The sequence below is a fragment of the Oryzias melastigma genome, linkage group LG8, assembly GCF_002922805.2.
Source record: "Oryzias melastigma strain HK-1 linkage group LG8, ASM292280v2, whole genome shotgun sequence".
Lineage (NCBI taxonomy): Eukaryota > Metazoa > Chordata > Actinopteri > Beloniformes > Adrianichthyidae > Oryzias > Oryzias melastigma.
This window is the reverse complement of record NC_050519.1, coordinates 12,374,778-12,386,536: the sequence shown is the minus strand read 5'-3', so window position 1 is coordinate 12,386,536 and position 11,759 is coordinate 12,374,778.

The window sequence follows — 11,759 nt, the reverse complement described above, 5'->3', positions numbered from 1 at the left end:
GCTAGTTAAAATCGAAGCTCAATAATGGTTTTCACTTCAGAACATTCATGCTCTTTTTTGGCTATTTATTGTGATAAAGTGAAAGAATTTTTAAATTTTCCATCAAATATTTGTTCTAAGTTTTTTTTTTTTTTGGCAATGCTAAAGTGAAAAACGAAGCCGTTTTGGGCTAAAGCTGATGATGCCTTTTTTGCATTTAGGTGCTGTGATGTAGAGGGACTGTCTCAGTATGACAAGTCTCCCTATTGTATCAGCCTTCAACCCAAGGGAAGAAAATGGTAATTTTCAAGGATGACTGAAGTTTTTTTCTTTTTTTTTACCATAAAGACTGTTGTGTTGGGTAAACATTATACATTACATTATATTACCACTTTACCTCATCAAAATTGAATTTATTTAAATAAATAAAAAATATTAAATGAAAATTCTATTGAATAATAGGTGAAAAGAAACGATAAAAATAATCAAACAATGAAAATTGTGCTGAAAAATCCCTAAACTCAGCACTTTATCATAATAATCTGTTACTTAATTCGAAAGTTTAACTAAATCTAAATAAAATATTAAGTTAAACTTAATTTAACACTTTGTAAAACTTGTTTTTTATGCCTTTATTGAAGAATTACTCAAAACTAAAACATATTTTAAGTATTATCAAGTCACTGACACAGTGGTGTCAAACTCAATCATACAGGGGGCCAAAATCCAAAACAGGTTGCAGGCCGAACCGGATAAACATTTATTGAACACATTAAGTTTTTAAAACTTTAAAAACATAGCTTTTAATATAACTATGAATAAAAACAGACATGAATATTATTCCAGAATAAATCAACTTAAATAACTTTCAATATTTTACTCTCCATAAAAATATATTTTGTCAAAATTATACAAGTTAAAAATTAGCGCGATATAACATCGGCCCATTAATAATGATAAAATAAAAGAACCTGGAGGGCCTGATCCGGCCCCTGGGCCTTGACTTTGACACGTGAACTAAAGTAAAACAGATGATGGTGCATTTGTAATGCAAAAATGTATTAATTTATATTTCTGCGTGCTTTTATTTCAATTCTTCTAACTAGCCAATATTATCAAGATACTGATTATAGCAAAGTGGAGTTTTGCAGTAAACATTATGCACTCTAACACATAGAAGTACTCAGACTGCAGAAGTCTCTTCAGTACCTCTGTATTTCTCTGTAGAGCAGAAATAGTAAGCCATACATCAACTCCACCCCTTACAGCAGCGAGAGTGCTCACACCTGCTCATGCACTGGTCCCATACACATTTACACTGACGGCTACTGCGTCTTTCACCTGCTGTAGTCTCTTTCCGTCAAGCAGATGTTACAAAAGTGAATCATCCCTGTGCCACGCCTGCAGGCTCTGTAAAGCTAGCTGAATGTCAGGTAGACACAGTTGCCTTGACACGTCAGTTCAAACTGTGTCAACAAGTCTTTGAGCCCTGCCGGATGCATTGACGGAGCGCATCCCGCTTAAACAACGCAGTGGAAAGTGTTAAGAGAATAATTAGACCTTCCTCTGTAGGAGCAGCTTTTCAGCTGGGACCAGGGACGGGTAGTAAGACACACATTGGCAGAGAGAGAAGAGTGCAATGTGCGGGCGTAATTGTGTCAGAAAGTGAGGTTAACCACATATGTATTTAGTTGGCGGAATTAGCCCACTACAGAGACCAGTTAAAATGAAGAGAAAAGCTATGAAGCTCAAAACCACTTGTCCTACAAGCTCTAGTGGTTTATGTTAATCTCATTGTCTCAGTTCAACAATAGAAACCACACTTTTGCAGTCAGGGGGCTTTACTCTGAGCTCAGCCTGATGAACACAGAGGTTTGTAGAGCAACCCTTCGCTTTTATTTTAACTTTCTGCGAAGAAACCAATGGGAAAACAGAGTGAATACCAGGGAAAATAGCAAAAATGCAATGAGCCGGTCTGCTGTTGATTCAGTCTTGTACATGACTGCAAGGAGGAGGTCTGACATCATGTTTCTGCTTCTATAGTGACTCAAGCACAAGGGAGCTTATTTTTTTCATGAGTCTACAGTAATGCAAACATAACTGCTAACATCATAAGGCATCTTGTCAATAGAATCCCCTGAAGGTAACAGTTGAACTAAAAATCTTTAGGCGGTGTGGAACCTATATACAGCTTTATGGTTTGAAAATCGTAGTGCACCAAAGCTGAAAACATACAGTATAGTCCATGCATTTGGTGGTCAAACATGGGTTTTCTTCTTCTCAGAGGGAATCGTGAGGCCAATGAGAAAAAGAAAGAAGTGTGCAGAGTTGCTGTAGCAATGTTAGAGTTTATGGCTGTTACAGTATGTTCAAAATGGATCACAAAGCCCTAAAAGAGGCCACGAAAGCCACAGATGATACCCAGTGTGATTGTGTAATAGTTGATTTGATAACCCCAGTTGGGTCACCTGGATGAATAAATATACTTTAAAGATTCAAACCATTAAAGAACATCTAGTTGTTGAAAAAAATGGTTAAAATGAAGGCCTTCAGTGGCATCAACACTTTAATTCCAATTATCTGTCGAAATGACATTCTAAAAAGATTCAAATTGATAACCATGACATGTTCATTTAATCTTAAAACATAGCACAATACTGTTTTGTGACATCTGACAACTTAGCGCCACTGTTCAGGCAAAATTTTAAGGGTGTATTCAAGCAAACTTCCCTGATCCGGCCCAAAGCTTGTAGATAAAACCATGTGACTAAAGATCTCCTCTCTCATTGGCCAGGAGTTACGAGGCTGTGGCAAAGTAATGAGAGAACGAATAATGGAAGTCCTTTGCTTTGCAATCTTTGTAGGGATAGTTCACTTTCTCAAACTTTATATTTCGCAGTTGAATTTTAAAGTATAATGCTTACTTTAACTACTTAGGTACAAGTGAGACATGCTGCAAGGTGGTTGCTAAGGAGACGATGGCTAAGACGGTACACCTATAAGTGTCCATGACACATAGATTGTTGGGAAAACAGTAAAGGAAGCAATGTGTGTCAAGTTAATAGTCGTTTTAATGAGCCTGCATTCATCCGACCCCATTTTAGTGAGTATCTGATACATCGTTGCTCCGCGTTTGTCTGTGGATCTCTGTTTACATCACGTAATAACTGGCTACGGTTTTAGTTTAATTGTTCTGTTCCGATCATGGAGTGTATTCAGACTGATGACACTTGGAGCAAACCGGAGCTCAGTCCGATTGGAAACAAACCACCTTAAAAGATGGGTTAGAGAGCGGTTCCTGATCCTGAACCAGGTGCGCTTAGGTGCATTCAGACTGAACATTTGTTCTGGATTATAGGCGGAAATTAACTGTGGTTCACATTTAACCAAATGTGTCCTAGCTGAATGCACCCTAAATTACCTCTTTTCCTTTTGCTTTGTTTTAAACGTTATCACTTGATGACTAGTTAGTAGTAGTTAATAGAACATCATCCTTTTGTCATCATTTTGTCCATTTGTTCTGCAGAAAGCAATTGGACAACTTAGAGTTTGATTGATTGTTTGAAAAAGAGAAGAAAGAAACAAAATTATATGATCCCACCCCAACTTAGTTACCTTATTTTACAGTTTTAAGTAAAAATAACTTGCTCTTGCATTTTTATGTTGCTAACCAAAGCCCGAAGCCCAAATCCGCAAAGCAACATACAACAGAGGAAACAATAGGAAAGGTACGGGGGTGTGGGAGGTAGCAGGTGCTAACTGAAAACACCTCGCAACGAGTGGAAGACGCCACTTCGCCACAGCTGCTGCCTTTTTTGGATTCCACGGCTGTATTCACTTCCAAGCATTGTATGAGCCGTGCACTCAGCAGGCTGACTGATAGCTCGACACATCCTTGGATGCAGAGTGTGGATTAACTAGGCCAATTAGCCGAACACTTAGACGCCCAATGATGAGAAAACTCTTGCTCAGCCTCTCAGCTGAGTGTCATTAATCAGCAATATGGGAGCTGAAGCAACACTACAGTTTACTGACTGCTTCAGCGGCCAGGATTTTTGGTTCTTGACCTCAATACGGCATGACTGTGTTTCTCTGGGGCTTTGTACTTTTTGTGCGACAGAAGTACACTCCTGAGAAGATTAAGAGTGTGTGCGCGGCGGTTTATTTCAGGTCTCCAAGGAGGATATGTTTGCATGCATTTAGTTTTCACTCAATATCTGCACATCTGTGTGAATATTTTAAGTATTTGCATGTGCTAAACATATTGCATGAATCCATGCATGCTTTAATGGGTTTGTGTGTCTGAAAAAAGAGGCAAATTCACGATGAGAACTGTCCACTTGGTTCATGTCTGCTGTGCTGTTGAGCATTCATTTGGCTCAAGCTGACCTAGAATCAGCACAAACAAAAATTAAAGGACCATAATAATCTTTTCTGTAGTTTTGCTAATAATGTTTATTATAAAATGAATGATAAATAGATTTAACTGGGGTTTTGTTTGTTTTTCTTTTTGAAATGTCTTCATTTTTTTGACAGAAAAAAAAAGACAAACCAAGAGAATTTATGAAAAGTGACAGGAACAAGGGGGGGCATGAGAGAAGAGTGTTGTTTGGAAAATATCCAGAGACAAATTTAGCCTTGACTGTACTGGTCTCAAACAAATTAGTCTCGGACATGCAGCGCTGCAGGAAGCGAAGATGTTGCGATGTTGATGCGTGGTATGAGCCCCCCTTGGGCGACGGACTTAGGGTTGGCAATGACCTTTGCCTGGTCGCCCTGTGTTTGTGTAGGCTGCGAAAGCCGAAGCAAAAGTCATAGTGAAGAAATCCGTCACCTCTGGCCACTTTTCGTGCATGCTCTTATCTCCCACTCACAACTTCTTGTTTCGTCTAATTTGGTCCGTTTAGTTAGCAGCGGTATCGGTCTTGAAGCCGACCACAACTGGCCGGCCTCATTACGTTCCCACCACTCAGACACCTGATCCATGGAGGGAGAGCAGATGATTCATCTCTGACTCTATGTGTATGTCTTTATATGTCTCAATGTGTGTCTGTGAGCATCTGAGATGATGAGGAGACGAAAGGATCAGACGAGGTGAGTGTTTGCAGTTGTGCGTTTTGTCTGGCAGAGATAAAGTGAGTTTGCAGGTAAATTGAGTGATATTTCATCTCTTTATATCCACTTTTTTTTATTTTTTGCAAATGCATGCAATTTGCATCCACACATGCAATATTTGTTTTTATACTCATGCTTTACAGTGATATTTTATTCATGAGGCAGTACTGTTATTTCTTCGATGTGACTCAGAGATATCTGGCAGCCAAAACCTCCCACCTTTAGTTAGGAATAATTGATCCATCCCCCTGTGGACATTTTGTAATACAAATACCATTAGTGTTGCAAAAGATCTTAATTTATTCAGCTTTAGGCTGTGTGTCGGTTCATATACCATAATCTTTATGATACTTTAAGTATCTGTTAAACTACCAGCCATAAAATTTCAGGGCAGCCAAGTCTTCAGTTTTTCATGAATCATTCCTGCATCATAATGTGGGAGCTGGATACAAAAGCATAAAAAATATTGCTATTTATTTGGAGAAAAAACTATGTGAAAATACATTATTGATAAAGGCGATTTGAAAGAAAAGCATGTTTTTGTATTTTGGCTGGTCTTTTGGGGTTCCATAGAAGAGTCTAACCTTAGATCATTTTTCAGTAACAGTTTTTATTAACTGATTTCTAATAATATGTGTGAATATTTCATTTTGTTCAAAATAGAGTATAGTTGAAAAGGGATAATTTGTAAGAAAATTAAAATTGAAACAATAAAAGAATCATCATGGACCTGCTACCTGTAATCATAACCAGAATGTCCTTTTGATTTCCATCTTGTGGTAAATTTTATACTTATCCCTGCTATTTTTGGTATTTAAAATGCCATCAGCTTCAAGCCTGTAATAAGAAAAACTATTTTTTAGCTTTTAGATTGAGTTTAAAAAATAAATTTGAATTAGCTTTTCTTTAAAAGTGTGGTCATGTATTTCTGTATACAGTTTTGTTTGAAAAATTCATACTTTTTCTGCAATGCATAAATACTTTTAAGTACATGACATAATCATCGTTTTATCCTTTGTCTTAAGCTATGTTGTCATGGCTTCAGTTGGCTACTAGATGCTTTACAAAGCTTCACAGTTCAAAACTAAAAGCCTCATGGGTATTTTTTCTGGTAGTACAGTTCCTGTTGCATTCATACTAGAAACCTATGGGTTTTGCCTTGGTGGAAACATTTTATTTGGCGTTTGATTTATAGGTAATTTTTATTTTTATTTTTGACTCATAAACTTATTTCCACATTTAATTTCTGATAAGGTCTCAACCTAATGTTTTAGTCACAACTATCTTTATGGACGGATATGGACTGTCTGAGGGTGAAAATGGGCAATCTTGTATGGAACATGCAGGTGGCCTTCACAAAATCTATTTTTAGACCGCTCGGGGGGAAAATGTTCATCTGTTCTACTTGCATGCTGCAGGCGACAACTTAAAAAACATGAAAAGGCAAATAAGAGTGAAGTAAGTGAGATGCAGGGGTGTAATACAGGTTTTTCTTTTATTTCAACCTTCCTGCACACTGAAAGGAGCTTGTTAGTGCACATATCTTGTGCATCCCTTGCCTGAATGTCAGAAATGAGGAAATTAGGCTCAATTAGAGATTGTGGTGACATCCTACAGGCATCCTATGTGCTCTATTAAGGATGCTATACCACAGCATCACACATAAGTGCATAAAAATTACTTTGTAACTTACATTATTCATACAAATGCTCCTCGAGACACTCACCACACCCACAACAATGGTACGTTCCATTTTCATGACGCCCCTTAAGGCGGCTACATGACCCTCAAGGTTGCCCGCTATGGCAGGGATAGCCACAAGGCCTCGAGGACCGTAGTGTCTACATGATTTCCAAATATCCAAGCCCTACTCATGACTGATTACCTGGCTCAGGTGTGTCCAGCCAATTCCAACATGCCAGAATGTTGGAAAACATACAGGGATGCTCTATGGACAACAATGCATCTATACAGAAAAATGTGAAAATTAGGAAAGAGTTTTCAAGAAATTGCTATATTTAACTATTTTTAGCATTTGTGAATGGTACATCCCAAGAGATTTTTCATAATATTTTGGGTGATACATGACAATACAACATTTAATGGAAATATATTTGTGTTTTTTTACCCCATTTTCAACAGGAAATGTTGCTACTATGCAGTCTACACGAGTATTTTGTTAAATGTGAAAAAAGAAAAAACGGAACAGAAGCTTGTACCTGGGGACACCATCACCTCTACCCAACCATCCAGACATGTAAAATCAAACAAAGATAACTGCCTCTGCCTGTCAACCTGCAGCCCTGTGAGGATAGAAACATGTTTCATTCACACTGAGATGCGTTTCGGCAAGGACCATTTCCCCTTGAACTTCATTTAAACTGCTCTCATATATTCTTAACCAAAAGAGATGCGATCTTTATTTTCCTGCAACTTGAGCGTGCACTTTAGACAAGGTTGTGTTTGTTTGCATTGTTGTGTTGAAAACTGAGCTGCTCCTTTATTTTGATGAAATCTCTCCTGAGGTCTTTTCTACTTGGTTTTCTGTAATCCCGCACTGACACACTAGTGCAGATTTGAACAGCAGGTTAATATAGGAAGAGGGGAGATAACGAAAAGATTTTTGGGGTGGTTCACTAATTATTTAGGCTGCTTCTCTCATTTTTTACTCTGAAATGTTTCTATTCTTCTTTTTCATCTATTTTTGGTCTTTAATAATAGATTTGAGGTCCACATGTCTGCAGTAAATTGTGTTTTAGCCCATATTGCCCCATGTCAGTCTTTTAATATACTTATGGCATGCACTGAGTGTGTGCAGTGAAACTTTATTTCGGAGCTTTTGCTGTAGCCGCAGCTCCACTCCTTTTTTTTTTTTCTCTTCTAACAGGAAAATGCCGCTTGCCAGTATATTACACAGGCACTTCATCTCCCAAGTGTGGTGGCAAAAGGACAGCCACTCACTGTATTTTATGACGTGCCAAGGCAATTTAGTCTGCGGCAGTGTTGCCTGAGTCCGTAACTGTAAACCTATATGGCTTTACTCTGACAGCTTTTTCAATCTGAAGGTGAATCAGAGTTTCTTGTTTTTTCCATGACATAGTCTGATTCACTCGAGTTTTTGATCATTTTTGTACAGGTATATACAGTATTAGATTTTTTTTTCAAAGTCCATAGAAACTGAAACTGGTTTACTAAACATTACTATACTTGTGTAGCCTTCAGTGTCACCATTAGAGATGGGATTTACTGCCAAAATACGAGTTTGTGATTTGATTGAATTTATGATAAGTATATTTTTTGTTTCCTTCCCTAAACCATTTTGTTTAAAAATGAAATTTACAAAACTAGAGAACACCTAAATCAAGTCTCAACTTTAAGTATTAAGGTAAAATATTTCTTAAAATGAAAATTAATTGAAAGAAAAGCACTCAGATGAAAATTGTGTTTTTGGTGCTTTTGACATGTGGCATTTTTCTCAAATCAAGCTTAAAATTGCATTTCTGAGTATTTATTTATTCGGATCACTGTGAATCAGGAGCAGATGAGGTATGACGTAGAAGCCACAAGCTCCCTGCTCTGCTCCATTCTGATGCATCCACTTGCAGACTAATAAATCCATGTACATCTTCGTTTTCCTTGTCCGAACTGGTATCTGGCTCAGCTGGGTAGCATCAATATTGCTCGCCATTTTTGTTGCACCTCCAATGTAAGGTTGGGGGTGTGAGCTAGTGGGATTGATGACACTTACTCCATGCCATTGGTCCCGCCGACCAGTCAGAGGTGAATTTCTATTGAACTACTGCCGCTCTGCAGAAACTATGTCCTAAAAAACGACACTTTTTGGCTAAACTCGGCACAATCATAACTAAAAGACCACTGGGAATGCTTTAGAAAAAGATCAAAATCAGATTGGAGTGGGACTTTTACTGGAAAACTAAACAATGGATTTGATCGATCAGTGTCAATTTTCTATTGAAAGATCAAACAAAGATCAATTCAGTATTGACTGCTTTTCACCAGATGTGAGTACAACAAATACATCTATGAAACTGATCAATAACCATCCATCCATCCATTTTGGAGGTGACGTCTTGGAACGCTAATTTATTTCACACGTGCCTTAATAAGTTCATCTTCATATCAAAAATCAAGAATCCTTCATATTCATTCCATTTTATGCATATTCTGTAAGACCTGCTTGAAAAACCTTTTTCAAACTACTGCCCAAAAAAAACAAAGGTTGCCAGAGTGTGTGCTGATCTGCTAATACTGGCGCCTTAAGCTAAAAGTCTTGTTTAAATCCCTCCAGAAGCCTGTTTGTTTGCATATTTGTCGAGACTAAAAAATTCTCCCATTTAAATAAAATCCCATTACAAAAATCTGTGATTAAAAATGGTTTACAGATGTGAGTACGTGTTTTTGGGGGGTTTTCAACTTTGGACAGCAAATCAGTCCAAGTGATTTTTTCTAAGAACAACTGGAATCGCCTCAGGTGACCCTGCAATTTTGAAGGGCAGCTTCCAAAATCAGCAGTTTTCACCACTTTTCTCCAGCACATTCTACTTTGGCATTTTCTTGTAGCACAGGCAAAAAAAAAAAAAATCCCAAACTGCAGCTGCAATTTCAGATTGCTGCTTTGGAGCCACCACAAACCATTTAACACAAACTTTTTGGCAAATTTAATTACTATTGGAGAATCGTTTCACCAAAAGAAAATATGAGAAACAGTTTTTCTTTTATTCTTCAGAAAAGTTTGATTAGTTTTGTGTCACAAGTGTATCAAGGACTTATTTTTTTTTCTTTTATTTTTGAAGTTTAGAAAAGTTTAAAACTCTTCATCAGCTACTAACTGGTCATTTTAAACCATGCTTGTTCCAGTGTAAGCACAGAAAGCATGTTGAAGTAATCAGGATGTAAACCAGATGGATTTAGTTTCTCTTTGACCTTTGATCTGCTTCAAATTTTGATGAGAACTTGACACAGAGCGGAGCAGACTCTGTGCCCATTGTGCGCTTCTTTCCGCATGCTTTTTCCACCCTCTCTTTGACGATGTGCACGGACGGGCTTGTTGCAGGAATAGCGTTTCATTCATCATTTGCTATTTTCTCACACGCTCGCTGGCTTCAGATAAGTTGTTTCATTTGCACAGCGTATGCTTCCCTGTGTATTTTTAGTGTCCACTGGCAAGGTGTAGAGTAGTATAGAGGAAACGTCTTTCCTCACTTTTTTTTTTTACCATGTTGCAGCTCAGCACACTCTGTTCCAGACTTGGCAAGAATTGGGCCTAAAAATAACCAAGAACGGACAATGCTTCTCCCACCAATCCTTTACTTTGCTTCCTTTTGCCTTCATTCATGATTTAAATGAAAGAAAATGGGTTCAAAAAGGCAATTTCTACAATCACCTTTGCCTGGATCGAGTCTCCAGGTTTGTGTCTCACAAGCCATTCCTGTAATGGTAGAACCATTTAGTGAAAATGATATAAAGACTGCTGAAAAACATTCATTTTGCACAGAAAAAATAGCTTTATTATCCTAATAATGGGGAAAAATAATAAAAATACAATTAATTTTCTGACACTTTACAGAGATAGAAATATAATTAAGTTTTGAGTTTGAAGTTGTGGTGTGTTTGGGTACAGACTGATTCTGTCAGTGAGCCTGACAGCAGCAGGAAGGAAAAGACCTGCAGACTCCTCACACAGTGAGGGTGAATCAGTCTGTCACTGAAGCACTTCTCCAGGGCAGATAGAGCATCCTGCAGAGGCTGGGACTGGAGGTCCAGCATAGATGTCAGTTTAGCCACAACCCTTCTGTCTGCTAACTCCCTGGCTGACTCCGGGGCACAGCCCGGGACAGAGCTGGACTTCCTGATGACTTCAACAAGCATTTTCCTCTCCCTCGTCATGATTTCTATTCCAGGAGGACATGCTGTACAGGATGGCTTATGCCTCTAGAGTTACAGAGGATCATCGGTGACCCTTCACCCCAAAGAACTGCAGTCCTTTCAGCAGCATCAGCCTGCTTTGGGCCTTCTCGTGCAGCGTGTCATTCTACGTTTATGTGATGCACGTTCAAGAAAGTGATTCTGGAACATGCATTTATCCCGTGGTGCTCACACTGGACAAGCAGGGAGGGGCTTCTTCTTCTTTTTCTACTGTTTACTAACGCATGTCCACCACTTGCGTTGGAAGAGGCTGCTATATATGAAATATTTGGTATCATAGTATTTTGGCCACTTAAAAACCACATTTATAATTTCTTCTGCATGATCAATTTTCAAACATTTGGCATTTCGTGAATTAAAATTCAAATGTGCATTTGCCATTTCCGAGTCCCTGATTGGTCAAAGTTCGACCTGGTTCATTTTTCAACGTGCGTTTTGTGCATAGAGCCCAAAAAAGCTCTTAAAAATGTTTGTGGCTACTTGTGAACTGGAGAATTTTTAACATAGAAGCTCGAAACACGGATACACATACACTTTTTATTGAAAGCGGTCACTTGAACATGTATTGCCGAGGATGATGTGAACGTAGCTTCGAGAACGTTCACTCTCTTAACGTCCCCTATCACTGAGGGAGCAGTAGAGCTTTGTCTCTAGAAGCCCATAGAACTCTGTAGAGACTATAAAGGAACTGTTGACAAGCCATTTCCACAGTTTAATGT